The 20,947-nt window shown below is 42.9% G+C and overlaps 1 protein-coding gene across 6 annotated transcripts in view; it reads right to left on the minus strand.

Moving 5' to 3' along the window:
• LOC126291873 (uncharacterized) overlaps positions 1-20,947 on the minus strand; it is a 234,174-nt gene that overhangs the window by 122,714 nt on the left and 90,513 nt on the right. Inside the window, exon 1 of one of the 6 annotated variants that reach the window (XM_049985595.1) lies at positions 13,723-13,809. The exons of 4 other annotated variants lie outside the window; for them this stretch is intronic. The gene's annotated coding sequence lies outside the window, so the exon portion shown is untranslated. Of the gene's footprint in view, positions 1-13,722; positions 13,810-20,947 lie in introns of those variants that run through there. One more of the 6 variants, XM_049985598.1, reaches the window with a different exon arrangement.

Raw genomic sequence — 20,947 nt, forward strand, 5'->3', positions numbered from 1 at the left:
TTGTAGTGAAATGTACAAATGCGATCTACAACCAAATGGGAACCTGTACTGTGTACATCCGTGACCTATGGAAAACTGCTTTCGATTAAAGCACCTATGTGTTTCAGGCGGGATCCCCCGTTTCGTTCGATGCTGAGGGGCTATCCCAATACAGTTGTACCAAGCGGGTTGACTGGGACTTTGAATTTAGGAGGGAGGTCAGTTGTGCAGATCCACTGTGCCAGGGCGGCGTAGTGGTCAGCGAAACTTTATAGCGAGCAAGTTCCGTTTCGAGCGCCGTGCCGGAAGATTATTGTTTATTCCACATGCCTCAGCGTCGCTTGTATGAAGTTTTCCTCGTTAGTGTTGCTCTGTCTGCCAAGCGAGTTGTAGCGCCTTGTAGTGTTTCCTTTCCTCGGCGTTCTGCCGTGAAAATACAAAATAAAAAAATCTGATTGGGTTTTGAATTTTGATGGAATAACTTACGGATAAGGCGGACTTCGTATTACTGATTGAGATAGTGCTGTAAATTGACCGTGAATGGGAGACGGCAACACTACAAAAAACGACTGTAAGGAAATAGCATCAGAAATAAGTTGAAATTTACCTGATAATTCTGTCAGAAACGTAGTATTTATTATAATATAGTCTTCGTGGCTGCTTCTGGAATACTTCTTAATTTTCTTGCAGGATGACCTGTTTTCATTGTTCGCTGGTCCTCTTGTTCTCCTTCTGATGGAAAATTTCTTGAAGTTGGCACTGTCAGGATTAATTTATAAATTTAGCGAATCACTACTGAAATAACTTAATTTCGTAATATAGTTTTAATTTCCACTTAAAGGCGTATTTAACACAGCGCCGAAAAATACACGTCTTGTACGTATGAAGACAAGAGAGTAATAAACTAGTTGTTAAAATAACACCTACGCAAAAGTAAAAAAAAGATCAAAATTATTTATAAAAATCCGTCGCTGGCGCAGCGCTCTTCTGCATGCGCGATTGTAAATCGTATCTTTGTACTGGCGGAGGCGCGATAGTCAAAGTACCGTTACAGCCTCCGCTCCGCAATGGCTACCACGTTTTCCACGTGAATTTCACGAAAAGGTACTGTGAGCTTTACTTTCGGTAAAACAACGCGACACGTGCAGCCCGGGTCTCTAAAAATCAATTGGATTATTGATACATTTCATGTGAACTCTGATCAGGTCCACACTGCTTATTTTGATGCAGAGAAGTACGTGTTTTACGTGAAATTTATGGATCCCCTTCACGTTGAAAGATTACTGTCGCGACATGGTTCTCAAGCACCATTCAAGCATCGCGATAATTCTGTTGATATGGTTGTCACTCGCAGATGCTGGAATTGGACGTGCGGGGTAGCCGGGCGGCTCCCCCTGTTGGAGGTTTGAGTCCTCCCTCAGACATGGGTGAGTCGTGGGACAAGGGGGGTGACACCTCACTGCACTTTATTCAAGATGGCGGCGATGACGTCATCCAAAATGGTGGCATGTAGACTTGGCATCAGCGCATGACGCCATCCAAGATGGCGGATATTGGCGGGAAAACAGGCCAATTGTGCTACATCCACTAACTTAACCTCCATAAAAAATGGCGGCAATTTTGAATTTTGGGGGGGGGGGGGGGGAGGTAGCCCAATTGTGCAATGTCCATTAATCTAAGCCTCCAGAAGAAAAGATGGCTTGAAGTTTGAATTCCAACACGATAATGTGTGCAAAAACTGTACTTGTCTTTATTATTATTGATATCATTTATTATTATTTATTATCATGTATTGTTATTTATTATCATTTATTATTATTTGTTATTATTTATCTGCCTCCACTAGAAAATTCCCTCCAAATTCAAATGCCGACACGATAATGGCTGCAAAACCTTACTTTTGTTTATTATTATAAGTAGTGTGTAGGCTGAGGGACCGTTGACCTCAGCATTTTGGTCATATAAGACCTTACCTCAAATTTTCAAATTTTGCTGAAATTCACAATACCAATGTTCGAGTGTCCAGCCTCCTGATAACTTTCTAAAGGACGTATTGATTCCTTGTGGTAATGTTAAAAACGTCCGCCGTGAACGTTGGTCTACTTGACGCAAATTACAGTGTATAGTGGAACTGGTTCCGTGGAAATGCGTTTCAAACGCAATATTCCATCACATTTGCAAGTGTGTGATTATCGCGTTCGTGTCATGTATACTGGTCAAGAGGGAACCTGCTTCCTATGTAATGAAAGTGGACAAGTTCAGTGTAATTGCCCTCCAAGGGATTTTGTATTAAAGCCGTAATTAGTGCACCGTCGCAAACTGACGGTTGCTGATCTTGTTCCTTCCACTCCCGCCGTCCAACCTACTTCTTGCTTTGGATCATAATGAACAAAAAGTTAATTCTGATCATCGTGTAGCCGAGCGGTTCTAGGCACTTCAGTCTGGAACCTCGCGACCGCTTCGGTCGCAAGTTGGAATCCTGCCTCGGGCATGGATGTGTGTGAAGTCCTTAGGTTAGTTAGGTTTAAGTGGCTCTAAGTTCTAGGGGACTGATGATCTCAGATGTTAAGTCTCATAGTGCTCAGAGCCATTTGAACAATTTTTACAACCGTCAATCTAGAACGGCAGTCAGTCAAATTGTTTCGCACTCCGCGGATGTTAAACGCCGCTCACCTAGCTGACCCCTCTCTCGATGACCTGATGCGAGTTAGAGAGCCTGTATACAGAGAGTGGCCATAGGTGAAGTTGCCCGTGATTGGTTGATTAGCTTTGGCAGAAAAATGGCGCCAAACGTCTCTCGCGCTTCCTATGTTCGCCGTGCTTTTGAGTTGAATTGCAGTTCAGAGGACTTTTGGAAACAATTAAAGGGTATTTGAATTATTGAGAGACGTGTTATACGTTGTGCATGCATTTTCGATTTAGTTGCATATCGCTTTTAGTACGTAATTAGCATTTGCGATCTTAAATACGAGTTGAAATAATGAAGCGTTTTGTGATGAAGTCGGTAGGCCTACATGTTTGAAGTAAACTCGTTAGTAATTGTACAGCATTGTTTTTGACATCTGTAATTCGTTCTGCAGACGTTCGTAAACGTATTGCCTGACTGTTGACGCAGGCAATTTGTAAGCACGTTTTCCGCAGTTGTCGTGGTTGAGGAAACATTATTCGTAGTAAATAATTGTAGGTATTCTTGAATACAGTTTTTAATAGGCCTACTTACTGTGGGGCAGAAGGGATACGGTAGTTTTCTTGTTATATTTGGTCGTTATTACAGTACCCTACATTTAACATTACCTGATTTTTGTAATTTTTTCGTTTGTTATCTACGAGAGGTATTCAGTATATATATATATATATATAAAAGAAAGTCGTAAAAAGTTGTTTACTTGTGACATGCAAAAGGTTTGAAGACGTGACAAGAAGTACTAATACGTCTCACACTTTTTGCATGTCACAAGTAAACAACTGCTTACCACTATCATTCATCTGACGTAATACATGTACGTTAAATCTTTAGCGTTATGCCCTTCCGATACAAAACAAATGCTATACACTATATCTTTTTATTTACATTTACATTACTTTCATTGCAATATGTCTAGTAAACGAACTTTAAAGGAGATAAATGCAAGTAGCGAATAATTTTTACAGCCACTGTATCAGATTTTCCTGTGCTGTACGTAGTAGGCTAATATGAGTATATTATAGCTGTAAAGAAAGGCATTTAACGAATGATTTCGCCATATTGTCTTTTGCTTTTGATTCGGTGAGTGTGTAGTCCACTACTGGCCATTCAAGAGTCCCGCCCGCAGTTTGTCAGAAAAATGGCCGCCGTATCGTTCGGTTAGCCACTCTCTCTCTATACAGGCTCTCTAAGGCGAGTCGTATGGGAGCGAACTCTACAGTCCACTGGGAAGTACTCTTCCATCCGTGACTGGTGGACACTGCTGGCAAAACCAAGGCTCAGGCAAACCTTGATACATTCCTGTGCTGCCAAAGCGCGAGACTTTCGGTGAACTTACGAATATTACTATTCCATCCTGCGTGAACTTTATGATGCTGCGGATCACGCCCCTCTGCGAATTGCGGATGTTGGGAGTGTAAAGGCGAAATTGATGACCTTGAAAAGAATACAAGCCACGATCATTTGTGGTGGAATACTTGACTTCCTTATATCATTTGCTTCTGCATCAGACCCGTCGCCCGCGCGCTTGTATTCATTCTCCCACGACAAATATAAATAGACGTACCGTATGGGAGCGGGTTGATATAGCGCGTGTCTTACACCAGTTCTATGCCGACATCTACGACTTCGATGAGCCTAGTGCAACCTTGTATGACCCACTAGTCAGCATCTTGGATACGGCACTTACACCGGAAGATAATGAAACGCTCTTAGCTGCATTTCAGCCTGAGGAAGTTTACAAACTTATTGTGAGATCGCCTTCGCAAAGGTCTCCGGGTCTGGATGGACTTCCCGAGGAATTTTACGTGCGCTTTCGGCCGTCGTTGTGTGCTACCTTTACGTCTCTTTTGAATGACCTCGTTCAAAGAGGGAAAAATTGGTTTAATCACGAGCGCCCTGGACCAGCTTCCCCTGATAGCTTTCGCCCAATTACTTTGTTAATCTTTGATTATAAGACTGTGAATAGGGTAGTTAATAGTAGGATGTCGGCTCTGATGGAGATGATTGATGCGAAACATCAAGGCTGTGTACGTGGCCGTATCATTCTTACCTTTATACACTCCTGGAAATTGAAATAAGAACACCGTGAATTCATTGTCCCAGGAAGGGGAAACTTTATTGACACATTCCTGGGGTCAGATACATCACATGATCACACTGACAGAACCACAGGCACATAGACACAGGCAACAGAGCATGCACAATGTCGGCACTAGTACAGTGTATATCCACCTTTCGCAGCAATGCAGGCTGCTATTCTCCCATGGAGACGATCGTAGAGATGCTGGATGTAGTCCTGTGGACCGGCTTGCCATGCCATTTCCACCTGGCGCCTCAGTTGGACCAGGGTTCGTGCTGGACGTGCAGACCGCGTGAGACGACGCTTCATCCAGTCCCAAACATGCTCAATGGGGGACAGATCCGGAGATCTTGCTGGCCAGGGTAGTTGACTTACACCTTCTAGAGCACGTTGGGTGGCGCGGGATACATGCGGACGTGCATTGTCCTGTTGGAACAGCAAGTTCCCTTGCCGGTCTACGAATGGTAGAACAATGGGTTCGATGACGGTTTGGATGTACCGTGCACTATTCAGTGTCCCCTCGACAATCACCAGAGGTGTACAGCCAGTGTAGGAGATCACTCCCCACACCATGATGCCGGGTGTTGGCCCCGTGTGCCTTGGTCGTATGCAATCCTGATTGTGGCGCTCACTTGCACGGTGCCAAACACGCATATGACCATCATTGGCACCAAGGCAGAAGCGACTCTCATTGCTGAAGACGACACGTCTCCATTCGTCCCTCCATTCACGCCTGTCGCGACACCATTGAAGGCGGGCTGCACGATGTTGGGGCGTGAACGGAAGATAGCCTAACGGTGTGCGGGACCGTAGCCCAGCTTCATGGAGACGGTTGCAAATGGTCCTCGCCGATACCCCAGGAGAAACAGTGTCCCTAATTTGCTGGGAAGTGGCGGTGCGGTCCCCTACGGCACTGCGTAGGATCCTACGGTCTTGGCGTGCACCCGTGCGTCGCTGCGGTCCGGTCCCAGGTCGACGGGCACGTGCACCTTCCGCTGACCACTGGCGACAACATCGATGTACTGTGGAGACCTCACACCCCACGTGTTGAGCAATTCGGCGGTACAACCACCCGGCCTCCCGCATGCCCACTATACGCCCTCGTTCAAAGTCTGTCAACTGCACATACGGTTCACGCCCACGCTGTCGCGGCATGCTACCAGTGTTAAAGACTGCGATGGAGCTCCGTATGCCACGACAAACTGGCTGACACTGACGTCGGCGGTGCACAAATGCTGCGCAGCTAGCGCCATTCGACGGCCAACACCGCGGTTCCTGGTGTGTCCGCTGTGCCGTGCGTGTGATCATTGCTTGTACAGCCCTCTCACAGTGTCCGGAGCAAGTATGGTGGGTCTGACACACCGGTGTCAATGTGTTCTTTTTTCCATTTCCAGGAGTGTAGTTGAGTGTCGTGATTTCGGTTGCTCCTGTAACGTCCTTGTGTCCTTGCTTTCCTTGACTTTGACAAGGTATTTGATCGTCTTATTCATGACGTTTTGCTTTGGATTCTGGTGGCAGATGTTTCCACTGTTGACACATGGCAAGTGCTCTCAAATCTATTTACAGCAACTGACGCCCCCGATAAACATATGTTGGGGAGTGCCTCAATGAAGCCCGCTGTCAATTTTGTGTTGTCTCTGGAGCCCCTACTTCAGATGCTAGCATTCCAGCTAAAAGGCTAAACGTTTTCCTGAGAGACTATAGCTGTTTGTGCATACACGGATGACGTGATAGCTCTTCTCCGCAAGTATGTGGAGATACCTCCACTGAAGGGTGCAATCGATGATTATTGTCGGATTTCAGGCGCCCTACTTAATGAACATAAATGCAAGCTTCTTATTTTGCGAGGTTTTGATGACGCCGTTGTTCCATGGGTTACTGCGGTGGATCGGCCTACGTCTCTCGGTATCATACTGATCGTTGTCCACTCATAATGGCGACGCTCAACTGGAAGTCTGTTACGGAAAAAAAAAAAAATCAGGGAGCGACTCTAGAAGATGAAAGGCGCTCTCACTCTGCTCCAGTATGTCTGAACACTGGATACATATGTCTTATGCAAAGTTTATTACACGGCCCAAGTTTATCCGCTTCCCTCAATGATTGCAAAGAAACTACAGCAATTGTCTGGTCGTTTCTTATGGAAAAGACATATCTGTCGCTTACGTTTTGTTCTGTTAAAAGCGACGTGATGAGTTCTGTCTGCAAAGAAGTCTTGAATCCAGTCGCAGATCTGCTGCGATAAGCCTCGTATTTTTTTCACTATAAGGCAGTGAGGGTCGGTGTCAAATGCCTTTCTGAAGTCAAGGAACACGGCATCAACCTGAGCGCCATTGTCTACGGCGCTATGGATCTTATGGAGGAGTAGAGTGACCTGAATTTCGCAGGATCTCTGTTTGCAGAATCCATTTTGATTCTTACAGAAGAGATTTTCCTTCTCCAAGAACATAATAATTCATGCGCCCTAAACATTTTCCATAATTCTACAACAGATTGGCGTCAACCACACATGTATATGATTGCGTGCATCTGGTCCTACGGCGCTTTTTGACAATCGGAAATGACATACGCTTTCTTCCAGTCGCTAGCTACCCTTCGTTGCTCAAGCGATCTACGATAAGTTGCTGCTGTTTCCCATTTTATTTGTAGAATCTCATAGGTATATCATCTGGTCTTGACGCCTTTGTACCACTAAGCGATTGTAGTTGTTTTTCTATTCCGCGATCGGTTATTTCAATACCTGCTTTTTGACGTTCGTACGACGATTGAAATGAGGGCCCGTTTTACTATTTTCCGTGATGAAACAGTTTCGGAAAACCGAATTCAGTATTTCGGTCTTCTCTCCGTCATCTTCCGCTGGTCAGTATAGTCACTGAGTGAATGAATAAATGATTTCGACCCACTTTCTGATTTTATACACGACCAAAGCCGCATGGGATTTTTACTCAGATCGGTTGACCAAGTTTTACTTTTCAAAATCATTGAACGCTTCTCTCATTGTTCTCCTTAGGCTCATTTTCGCTCTGATCACTCCATGTGACCTCTAACTTTCTGTGGGAGATTTCGGCAACAAGCAACAGAACTTTCATTAAGTTACACCGAGAAGTTAACATGTTATGGTACTTTATCCATCTCGTCCTTAAGTTTTGCGGAGCATGTGGATGTAGGAATACGAATGGACACAAAAAGTTGAACCCTGTGGGACTCGATGTCCGAAGCTGTTTTCTATTTGCTCACCAAATTTTCTCCCCTTTGAGCACAGGAGTCAGAGAAGATCCAAAGAAGAGCGGCGAGTTTCGTCACGCTCTCGATCTGTAAACTGGAGACCGTTACGAACGTGCTCGTCAAATTCTATTGCCAGACGTTAAATGCAATGTGCACCAGGTATAGAATTAGTTTTTTTTTTTTCAATTTGCCGAGAACGTGCGTTCTGTACACTCATTTTCCGGATTATAAATTTAGATATAGAGATATTGAAAAGAGAGCACCAATTATGAAAAGAATACGGTGGAAATGCTAAAGAAACGTCCCTTGGATTCGTCTCAAACGATTTTTGAGAACCATCACCAGTGAGGAGAGGTTTACTGAGACATTCTCACGTCCATATCAAGTTGTGTAATATCGTCTGTGGATGTGCCATATTGTGATGTTACCTACGTTATCAAAACGTGGATGTTTAACGCCTTCGTCAACAGATCAAAATTTTCAGTGAACTACAAATTAGAAAAATATGGAAAAGTAAGAAGACCCGAGAAATATAGGCTCTGTCAGATGACTACCAAAATGCTTCCAGAATGAGATTTTCACTCTGCAGCGGAGTGCGCTGATATGAAACTTCCTGTCAGATTAAAACTGTGTGCCCGACCGAGACTCGAACTCGGGACCTTTGCCTTTCGCGGGCAAGTGCTCTACGAACTGAGCTACCGAAGCACGACTCACGCCCGGTACTCACAGCTTTACTTCTGTCAGTACCTCGTCTCCTACCTTCCAAACTTTACAGAAGCTCTCCTGCGAGACATGCAGAACTAGCACTCCTGAAAGAAAGGATATTGCGGAGACATGGCTTAGCCACAGCCTGGGGGATGTTTCCAGAATGAGATTTTCACTCTGCAGCGGAGTGTGCGCTGATATGAAACTTCTTGGCAGATTAAAACTGTGTGCCCGACCGAGACTCGAACTCGGGACCTTTGCCTTTCGCGGGCAAGTGCTCTACCAACTGAGCTACCGAAGCACGACTCACGCCCGGTACTCACAGCTTTACTTCTGCCAGTACCTCGTCTCCTACCTTCCAAACTTTACAGAAGCTCTCCTGCGAGACATGCAGAACTAGCACTCCTGAAAGAAAGGATATTGCGGAGACATGGCTTTGCCACAGCCTGGGGGATGTTTCCAGAATGAGATTTTCACTCTGCAGCGGAGTGTGCGCTGATATGAAACTTCTTGGCAGATTAAAACTGTGTGCCCGACCGAGACTCGAACTCAGGACCTTTGCCTTTCGCGGGCAAGTGCTCTACCAACTGAGCTACCGAAGCACGACTCACGCCCGGTACTCACAGCTTTACTTCTGCCAGTACCTCGTCTCCTACCTTCCAAACTTTACAGAAGCTCTCCTGCGAAACTTGCAGAACTAGCATTCCTGAAAGAAAGGATATTGCGGAGACATGGCTTAGCCACAGCCTGGGGGATGTTTCCAGAATGAGATTTTCACTCTGCAGTGGAGTGTGCGCTGATATGAAACTTCCTGGCAAGGGTCCCGAGTTCGAGTCTCGGTCGGGCACACAGTTTTAATCTGCCAGGAAGTTTCATATCAGCGCACACTCCGCTGCAGAGTGAAAATCTCATTCTGGAAACATCCCCCAGGCTGTGGCTAAGCCATGTCTCCGCAACATCCTTTCTTTCAGGAGTGCTAGTTCTGCATGTCTCGCAGGAGAGCTTCTGTAAAGTTTGGAAGGTAGGAGACGAGGTACTGGCAGAAGTAAAGCTGTGAGTACCGGGCGTGAGTCGTGCTTCGGTAGCTCAGTTGGTAGAGCACTTGCCCGCGAAAGGCAAAGGTCCCGAGTTCGAGTCTCGGTCGGGCACACAGTTTTAATCTGCCAGGAAGTGACTACCAAAATGGTTCAAATGGATCTGAGCACTATGGGACAACTGCTGAGGTCATCAGTCCCCTACTTAAACCTAACTAACCTAAGGACATCACACATATCCATCCCCGAGGAAGGATTCGAACCTGCGACCGTAGCGGTTGCGCGGTTCCAGACTGAAGCACCTAGAACCGCTCGGCCACTCCGGCCGGCCAGATAACTATGAGTTTGGCTTTAGCAAAGGTAAAGGCACCAGAAAAACTGTTCAAACGATATGCTTGATAATGAAAGTAGGAGTTAAGGAAAGGGACAACACATTCGTAGGCCCTGTCGACGTAGAAGAAGCGTCTGAAAACGGTGCAGGAGGTACGAAATTCTCGTGGAAATACGTGTAAGTTAAAGGGAAAAACTAATATAGAAGTACAACATGTACAAAAAGAACAGTGAAAAATAAGACTTGTAGGCCAGGAAAGAAGTACTCCTATTAGGAAGAGTGTAAGAGAGACTGTTAATGTTTGGCTCCTACTGTAAAGTCTATACATCGAAGAAGCAATGAGGCGAATAAAGGAAAGATTGGGATTCAAATTTAGGGCGAGAGAATATCAGTGATAAGGTTAGCTGCATCATTGCTATCGTCAGTGAAACTGAAGAAGAATTACAGGGTCTGCTGAATGGAACAAATAGTCTGATAGTACTCACCATGGATGTAGAGTTAACCGGAAAAAAAAATAAAAGTAATGAGGGGTAACAGAAATGAGATCAGCGATGAACTTAACATCAAATTTGGCAACTATGAAGTAGGTGAAGTTAAGGAATTCTGCTACCTTAGAAGCAAAACAGAGCATAACAGACAAAACAACGAGGACATAAAAGCAGCAAAGAGAAGTCTGCTAGTGTCAAACACAGATCTTAATTTGTGGAAGAAATATCTGATAATGTATGTTTGGAGCACAGCATTGTATGGTGCGAATCATGGAATGTAAATAAGCCACAAAAGATGACAACTGAAGCGTTTGAGGTGTGATGGTATGGAAGGGCGTTAAAAATTAGATGGACTGAAGTGAGGAGGTTCTGCGCAGAATCGACGAGGAGACACGAGGAAAACACTGACAAGAAGAAAGGAAATGATGAGAGGACATGAGTTGAGATATCAAAAAATAACTTCCATGGTGCTAAAGGAGCTGTAGAGGGTAAAACATGTAGAGGAATCCAGAGAATGGCATACATCCAAGTAGTGGTGAAGATGTAGCAAGTGCTACATTGAAATGAAGGGGTCGACATAGGAGAGAAATTCGTCGTGGACCGCATCAAACGAGTCACAAGTGACCTATATAAGTGCTCAGTCTCGATGATTCGTTTCAACTAACGTGAGTATGAAAATTAAACTACTGCTGCTGAACACTACATTACTAAATTCAAACGACACACAACAAAATACTGTATTTACAGTGAAGAAAAATCATTATTATAATAATCATTCCAGCTGTGGCTATATTTTACAGTACCTGTTTAGTTCGATGTACCAAAATGGTACTGAAACAGAGGATGACAGACTAAAGGCCGAAATACTAAATGTCTTTTTCCAAAGGTGTTTCACAGAGGAAGACTGCACTGTAGTTCCTTCTCTAGATTGTAGCACAGATGAGAAAATGGTAGATATCGAAATAGACGACAGAGGGACAGAGAAACAATTAAAATCGCTCAAAAGAGGAAAGGCCGCTGGACCTGATGGGATACCAGATCGATTTTACACAGAGTACGCGAAGAAACTTGCCCCCCCTCCCCCCTTCTTCCAGCGGTGTACCGTAGATCTCTAGGAGAGAGTTGCGTTCCATAGGATTGGAAAAGGGCACAGGTCATCTACATTTTCAAGAAAGGACGTCGAACAGATGTGCAGAACTATAGACCTACATCTCTAACGTTGATTTTGGAACACGTATTATGATCGAGTATAATGACTTTTCTGGAGACTAGAAATCTACTCTGTAGCAATCAGCATGGGTTTCGAAAAAGACGATCGTGTGAAACCCAGCTCGCGCTATTCGTCCACGAGACTCAGAGGGCCATAGACTCAGGTAGATGCCGTGTTTCTTGACTTGCGCAAGGCGTTCGATACAGTTCCCCACAGTCGTTTAATGAACAAAGTAAGAGCATACAGACTATCAGACCAATTGTGTGATTAGATTGAAGAGTTCCTAGATAACAGAAGGCAGAATGTCATTCTCAATGGAGAGATGTCTTCCAAAGTAAGAGTGATTTCAGGTGTGCAGCAGGGGAGTGTCGTAGGACCGTTGCTATTCACAATATACATAAATGACCTTGTGGATGACTTCGGAAGTTCACTGAGGCCTTTTGCGGATGATGCTGTAGTATATCCAGAGGTTGTAACAATGGAAAATTGTACTGAAATTCAGGAGGGTCTGTAGCGAATTGACGCATGGTGCAGGGAATGGCAATTGAATCTCAATGTAGACAAGTGTAATCTGCTGCGAATACATAGAAAGAAAGATCGTTTATCATTTAGGTACAATATACCAGGTCAGCAACTGGAAGCAGTTAATTCCATGAATTATCTGGGAGTACGCATTAGGAGCGATTTAAAATGGAATGATCATATAAAATTGATCGTCAGTAAAGCAGATGCCAGACTGAGGTTCATTGGAAAAATCCTAAGGAAATGCAATCCGAAAACAAAGGAAGTAGGTTACAGTACGCTTGTTCGCCCACTGCTCGAATACTGCTCAGCAGTGTGGGATACGTACCAGATAGGATTGATAGAAGAGATAGAGAAGATCCAACGGAGAGCAGTGCGCTTCGTTACAGCACCATTTAGTAATCGCGATAGCCTTACGGAGATGATAGATAAACTCCAGTGAAAGACTGCAGGAGAGACGCTCAGTAGCTCGGTACGGGGTTTTGTTAAAGTTTCGAGAACATACCTTCACCGAAGAGTAAAGCACTATATTGCTCCCTCCTACGTATAGAAGAGACCATGTGGATAAAATCAGAGAGATTAGAGCCCACACAGAGGTATACCGACAATCCTTCTTTCCACGAACAATACGAGACTGGAACAGACGCTGCTGACCATTGAAAGCCAGATGAAATGATGAGCTGCCTTCCAAAATTGTGAGTACGATTGTACAACGGTTATATAATTTACTAGCAAAATATGAAAATGTGCACGGGACTGCCACGCGAAGTCAGATTTACTGCTTTTCGGAGGCGGTCGCCTTAACATGCATATATCTTCAAACGCATGCTGAATCGAACCATATAGACACTGTAAAATACAGTCCTCCTGTATTTTATGTCAAAGAAAGGCAGACTGACGAGCGAAACAATGTCACTCCGTGTGCGGGAATGGCATGTTTTGTATGCGAGCGCTATGTGACGTAGACCCTTGGACATAGGGAAGTTTGAGTCGATCCTGGAGGCGTGCTGCTCGGATGTTCGAGGTGGTTAACGCCGCCCGCATAAAGCATTAAACCGGGGTTAGAGTCCCGGTCTAGCACAAATGTTCGTATGTTAGTAGTAACTCGAACAGCCATTGTATAACTAAATAATGGCTCTGAGCACTATGGGACTCAACTGCTGTGGTCATCAGTCCCCTAGAACTTAGAACTACGTACACCTAACTAACCTAAGGACATCACACACACCCATGCCCGAGGCAGGATTCGAACCTGCGACAGCAGCAGTCGCACGGTTCCGGACTGCACGCCTAGAACCGCGAGCCCACCGCGGCCGGCGTTGTATAACTGTATTCACAGTTTGCGAATGTATTTCATAATAATCATTCCTACTGAACATGCCTAAAACTTTACTTTAATTATGTTTGAATAAAACAAAAATAAAGCACTTACATACTAGGAGCTAGGAGTAACAATGATTCTTACCTTCACGTTAGCTAGCGTTGACCTAGCGACGGAGGAGGCAGTGCTACAAATGCTGTATTGACAACACAGAGATCAACGTCTGTTTCTCAACCGCTTGTCTTTACATAACATTTAATTGACTGAAAGATTACTTTCGCTTGCTTATCACAGGACGCGGAATGCCATTCGTCAGCTGATCGCCACATTGATAACTTCTCAAGTACTTGCTGATAAGTAAGCGCGGGTCTGTCTTTAAAAATAGCATCTTTTCTCACCGGGTGTACCGAAGGAAGGATTCTTATTCGTCTCGCGAGATCCTAATGGCGGAAGGTGACTTAATCCGCGAACTAAATGCGCTGTCATTCGGAAATGCACCATAATCGAATATATTTGTAAGGCAAACGCGACTGCTAGTTGCGATTATTTGGGAACTGAAACTGTAACACATACACACATGATGACGGGTGATAAGGGGACCACAGAGATGACATGTTGGAAGAAAACACTTACGTGTAAGCTGTTTTCTTTCTTTGGTAACGATTAGCAAGTTACAGTAGCAATATGCATGTAATTCTCCATAATAGATGCAGATATCTCCTCAGTACACGAAAGAAAATATAATTTAAACCAAATGTTTTATTTCTCAAGCTGGGTATGAACTAAAGACACAGGGAACTTATAAATGGTGGAAAAATCGATTTTTTTATGACTTTATTAAATTACATAGTCTTTCCTAATTACATTGGAATATACATTATCCACATCTACATCTACATCCATACTCCGCAAGCCATCTGAAAAATTACCTATATATACCAAATTTTAAAGTTATGGTTATGTATGCGGCCACGCTCCCTTTATTTCTGTTACAGAAACGACTATTATTTAGAAAAGAACTGTGAACTTTCTGTTTCCAGCGATTATACGTATGATACATTGTATGTGTTGGTAACACTGCAGGTTTCTAGTATCTGTACATGATTATCTTTGCTAGTATTTACTTTTGTTTCGCTGAAGCAGTTTGTTCACGTGTTACTGTATGTTTGTTGCCCACGTGCTACATATATTTGTGGAGGTACATACCCTTTAGTGTGCAATAAATACGAACTATATCAGGCATCAAGAAATTCAACAAAAGGAAATTCCGTGGTAACCAGATCACAAACAAAGCAAGCTACCCTGTTTCAAGTAACCTATGTACCTGATCTTCCGGGAAAAACTCCCACATGGCCTGCCTCCTGGTGATTCAAATTTTTGTGTTAACAATGACGCTGTTTGTAGTGCCACGGTAACGCTGAATGACATATTGAACATCAGTGTTCTAAGAATTATGGTGGTTACAGTGGAGGTGAAGGAGCTCTAAAAACATTTCAGAGGTCGGTGCCCGTTTATAACATCAGATATACGAAATACCTAGGCGAAGGCGTCTCTAAGGCTTTCAATAAAATTAGTGAGTTCAATGTTTATGGTGATACCTTGGTAGCAAAAGTGGTGTTATGGACACGTGCAAAAGAGGATGGGTGCTAGATTGAGGAAGCTACAAAGAGAAATGAAAAGAAAGTTGCTATCTGATGGAAAATCTCTGTCTCGCCGAGGCGGGTTGCCAGAAACTAAAATAGACCTTCTTCAGAGTTATTATGCACTGGTCATTAGACAAACTGCACCTCTCAATGATGTTGCAGCGATGAGAAAAGCTTTATGGGCCACCTACTTTCATAATTTGTGCACAGATGACCACCATGTTCACGGACTTTGCCCTAAAGGAGCAGATTCTTGGTGTTGTTACCAAAAAGCAAAAGAAAGTGGTCAAATTTACCATCTTAATCATTCTCTTCCGGAGCCTGTTATGAAAGTAATAAAACCAATTTTTAGAGACCTGAGTGACCGTGTTTTCCTTAATAAATGTCTTCATGGTGGCACTCAGATTACAAATGAAAGTTTCAACCATTGTATACGGAAAGATTACCCAAGTATGTTTTTGTAGAACTACATACATTAAAAGTTGGTGTAATAGATACAGTGATACGTTTAAATGATGGAGTGAGGAGAAATTTAGGCATAAAATGTGGCTCTAATTTGGAAGATCAGTTGTTTGCGTGTGACAGACAACGGGTGCATGAAGCTCAAAGATTCGCTCTTCAAGTTACCAAAGAAGCAAGAAGTACTAACAGGAATGCCAAGAGGAAGCTTGAAGATGATGAAATGCTGCAGGATGAAGACTATGCTTCAGGAATGTTCTAGAGCACAGTTTAATTGGAGTCTTATCTTCATTTGCAATTTCCCACAAGTTGTACTTTTCAGAATTCAGGTACAAATATTTCCTAAAGTTTATAAAGCATTGCTCTAATTTTCTTCTGTATCTTTCATACTTATGTAGTAGACCTAAGCTTTATTGAAGAATCAACTAAGTTATAGAAAAAATAAAATTTTTACTAGGAAAAAGACTATAAAAATTAAAATGTAAGATGTGATATATTTTTCTCCTTGTAATATACACAATAGATGGAATTAAATAGGTCTAGTACCTCAGCCATCATGTCATGGGTATATCGCAAAAATTTGGTCTACTTTAAATGTATAACATTGGGTTAAATGGTACCTCAATTTGAGGAAGAAAAAATGCATCATTTTCTTTGTAATTTTTTAATTACCCTAAGCAGGTTCATAAATATTCGAAATACTTCTAATTTGTTTAGGTAGTGCGTTACATTACTTGATATCAACAAAAAAATCTGTAAAACATATATATTATAAACAGTGCCTGAAAGAAAGAGGTGTTGATTTTTACATAATATTGAGTCGGAAAAGTACCCTGTATCCTTAAGGGGTTGAATGTTACCTATAGTTATTTTAGGGTTCACTACCTCAGTTGGTAAAAATTGAAGCCGTATATTTCGTTGTCTGTCTATCTGTCCGCCCCTCAGCGCCCATTTTTCTCAGGAACGACTAGATGTGTCAAGTTGAAATTTATATTAAATGCTAAGGTTTAGGGTCTCTTGACGGTGTAACAAAATTTAGCTTCTAAGTCAGGGCAATCGACAGCTACTGCCATTTATTTCAGACATTTTGATAGTCGCAAACTCACTCATCAAAAGCTACAGGGTACTTACCGTTGATCTCGAATCATGACATTTGGTAAGGAGCAAGGTTTCACAACACGTGGAAAGCAAAAAATTCGAAAACTGTTAATTTGTAATTTGTAATTATCCTGTCTGTCACTTCTTAGGAGCTATTTTTCTCAGGATAAGATGTCGGTATCAAGTTGAAATTTATGTGAAATACTAGGACCTTCAGTCCTTGGCTATGTAAAAAATTTAAGCTTCTAAGACTATGCGTTCAAAAAATACGGCCATTTGTGTCACATACTTCGATACTCGCAAATTCACTCGCCAAAACCTATAAACGAACAGTCCATGTACAGGGTGATATAGCTGGCCGAACCCATAGGCTTAATGCAACCCGCAACACCTTCAAATATGGCAAACAATGTTCATATTCTCTCGCTCGCCACTTGCGCTGAGGTATGTTTCCACTAGAGGCTGTAGGTCTGAAATTATTCGAGAAAAGCGTGCAAAAAGACCCGCTTTTCTTCAGTGATTCGAAAGCTTTGACCTTCTTTGAAAACCTACCTGAATACAAAATTTAACCACTTTAAATTTTCTACCAACAGATGCGGCATCGGCGACGTTTTAAACACTTAACAATGTTCATCAGTTTACTCCTACTGAGTATGAAGGAACGAACTGTTTACTTTCTTGGGATTGTCATTCAGTGTCACGTTTTGTTTCTTGTTTGGCGACAGACGTCCATGTGCTCAATCTAACAAGCAGGCTGTAACCATTTTGGACCGCTTTCTGTTGGCATGCCGAGTAGTAATTGTGGCCTTGATATAGGCAATTACATCGCCCAATCTTTCCGTGCTCTAAGCACGGTGTGTTGCACTATAATAGTATAATTTTAAGATCAGTTAGCTCCAGACTTTGGGTTGAACGTCATTGTATTTTAATCATTTCCTAAAAGATTTCTTGGCATTCAGTCTAACTTCTTTTTTTTAATGTTTAAAATTTTTTAACTTTATTTAGTATTTCCGTTGGCGCTTACTTAGCTATGCTGTCATAAAGGTACTTGCAGTTTTGGGATGACGTAATGCATTTAACGTAATATCATATATAGGATGTCTTAACTATGTTTTGTCTGGCAGAAATCAAGAAATTTTTTAGCAGTTTAAAACTTTTATATTTGGAATCATGGTTGGTTTTAAATTACGTATTTGACTTAATGGTAGAAATTATGCACTGCAGCTATGCCTGTCGTATTTGTTGACAGTCAGTCTTGTGGCATGGCACGTGACCATATGGATGCAGTGTTGTGGCGGTTAGTGTACATAGTAATTTTAACTTTTACTTTTGACGAGCCAGCACGTCATTCATGTCATACGTTGCGCATCTGGAGATTTAATGTAAAGATTTTGTGTGCACCTGGCACAAGATTTTCATAATAACCTGTACGAAGGTATGGTATCATTGATTCCTCTACGGGTTAATCTGGCATTACTTGTTAAACAGTGTGTAGAACCTTTTGTAACGTTATTGCAGATCTGATAATGGTAACTTAGTTTACCGGAACCAGTCATACACAAAACAGTGTTTTATTGAGATCTTGGCCAAGAAATTTTTGTTCTCCTAAGAAATTTAAAACATTATTTGACTTCAGAGGTAAAAAATAAAGTCGTGTGCCATGATCAGCTTGGAGACCCCGAGGGGAAGATTCAGCCGTCTAATTGAAAAGGCTTTTCCTACCCTTCGCGAGCCCGCAGCTCGTGGTCTAGTGTATAGTGTTGCTGGCTCTGGATCATGGGGTCTCAGGTTTGATTTCCGTCCGGGTTGCGGATTTTCTGTGTCCCAGGGACTGGGCGTCCTTGTTGTCCTCATCATTTCATCCTATCGTCAACATTCATGACAATGGCTAGATTGGAAAGTTTAAAAAAATTGGACTGTATAAAAATTGGGACATTGTTCGGCGCTGATGACAGCGCAGTTGAGCGCCCCATAAACCAAACATCATCATCAATAGTGTCGCATGACTTCATGAGACATTGCGGAAGGATTTAGCGTCTAATCCAGGAGACTGGTGCAAATTCTAGTTATCAGGAACTTTTTGCCATCATCCCTCGTGGCATCACCGGAAGGGAAAATTATCAATAGCGCGTGACACAACAATGAGGTTACCCATCCGAGTCACATCTATGCCCGGTGTTGATTAATTTCAGTGATTTGGCGGTAACGTTCTATTGAACGAGGCAAAGCCGTCGGCACTTACAGGTATGACAACCGTATACAAGTTCTATGGTTGTAAAACAAAAATGGAAGATGTCTATTGAAAAATTGATTGAGGTAGTAAATAAAGAGGGACATTGTATTTTGTTAGAGACTATCATATAGTGTGTCTTACTGAAAGAACCACGTCTATTTACTTTCCAAATTGCGATCTGGTACTTTAGAGAAAAAAAATTGTTTGCAGAGAAAGGAGTATAGGATTTTGGGACTGCTGAGGAGCTAGATGTAATTATTTCGAGTCGGAACAGAACAATGCACTGGCGTGGGGCCAAATTCGACTTTGTTTTCCAGATAGCGACGTAGCATGTCATTTTTTAGGTAAGTAATAAAAAAAAACCAACTTCACAAGGTTTGACTGGAAACATAACCTACGTTATGCTAGCGCTAGGTATGTTATGCAGTGTCATACTTGGGTGCTTCATGTTTAATCAGACATCTGTTGCCTCTCTGAATAATTGTGAAAGCAGTTGCACTTAGTTCAATACAGTTTAATTAAAACAGTACTTCGTTCGCTTCGCTACTATTGTACAACTGTTATTTAGTATCAATGCCTCGAACGTGATATTGGTATGAATAGAAATTAGGTAACAGTGCCGTTACTTCCGTTCCGTGTATTAGGAAAGATTGCGCAGGGGGCTCCTCATTTAGAAATCGCATTCCATTGTCGGCTGTCTCAAGAAAGAGCTCGGGTACTTGTTATTTCCAAGCGTGGTACGACATGCCAAACGTCTACCCCAGCAGTTAGGCCATGCCTCCCTTATGCCTTGCCACCTGAAAGGTACTCGTTTCGGCAATACTGGTCTCATCGCATGACGGGTTACGGCTCGAGGGCGCTAGTGCGTACCTCTGACACACATCTAATACATACCAGCGCCCCCCCCCCCCTTCCCCCCCCCCCTCCCCCCCGTCACCCACTCTTTTGGGCACGGTAGCTCCCGATAGTTTTGTGGGTAAAAGCCGTGTGATCAGCCAAAGGACATAGGCGGTATCACTCAGGGTTCGGATTTCAGTTCACAACACCTCGTTAAACGGTGCCCCTAATGGCTGCCCCAGTTCTTACGAGAGTGAGCTGATAAGTCTGGTAAAATGCAAGAAAATCATACGTGTTATCAGTGACGCTGATAACATTCTCATTGATTGATTTACTTTTATTGTCAGCATTGTCACTCACCATTTCGTCCCCTCGCTCTTCGGCTATGGTTTCTGTGTCTCAAGACACAATTTTCTCCTCATCTTTTTAATGGAATTGCATATGAAGCATGTGCAAGGTTGGCTGCCATACACAACATACGCCATAACACCGCATACAATGAACAAAGTAAGAGCATATGGATTATCAGACCAATTGTGTGATTGGATTGAGGAGTTCCTAGATAACAGAACGCAGCATGTCATTCTCAATGGAGAGAAGTCTTCCGAAGTATGAGTGATTTCAGGTGTGCAGCAGGGGAGTGTCGTAGGACCGTTGCTTTTCACAATATACATAAATGACCTTGTGGATGACATCGGAAGTTCACTGAGGCTTTTTTCGGATGATGCTCTGGTGTATCGAGAGGTTGTAACAATGGAAAATTGTACTGAAATGCACGAGGATCTGCATAGAATTGACGCATGGTGCAGGGAATGGCAATTGAATCTCAAAGTAGACAAGTGTAATGTGCTGCGAATACATAGAAAGATAGATCCCTTATCATTTAGCTACAAAATAGCAGGTCAGCAACTGGAAGCAGTTAATTCCATAAATTATCTGGGAGTACGAATTAGGACTGATTTAAAATGGAATGATCATATAAAGTTGATCGTCGGTAAAGCAGATGCCAGACTGAGATTCATTGGAAGAATCCTAAGGAAATGAAATCCGAAAACGAAGGAAGTAGGTTACAGTACGCTAGTTCTCCCACTGCTTGAAT

Source organism: Schistocerca gregaria, chromosome 9, assembly GCF_023897955.1.
Source record: "Schistocerca gregaria isolate iqSchGreg1 chromosome 9, iqSchGreg1.2, whole genome shotgun sequence".
Lineage (NCBI taxonomy): Eukaryota > Metazoa > Arthropoda > Insecta > Orthoptera > Acrididae > Schistocerca > Schistocerca gregaria.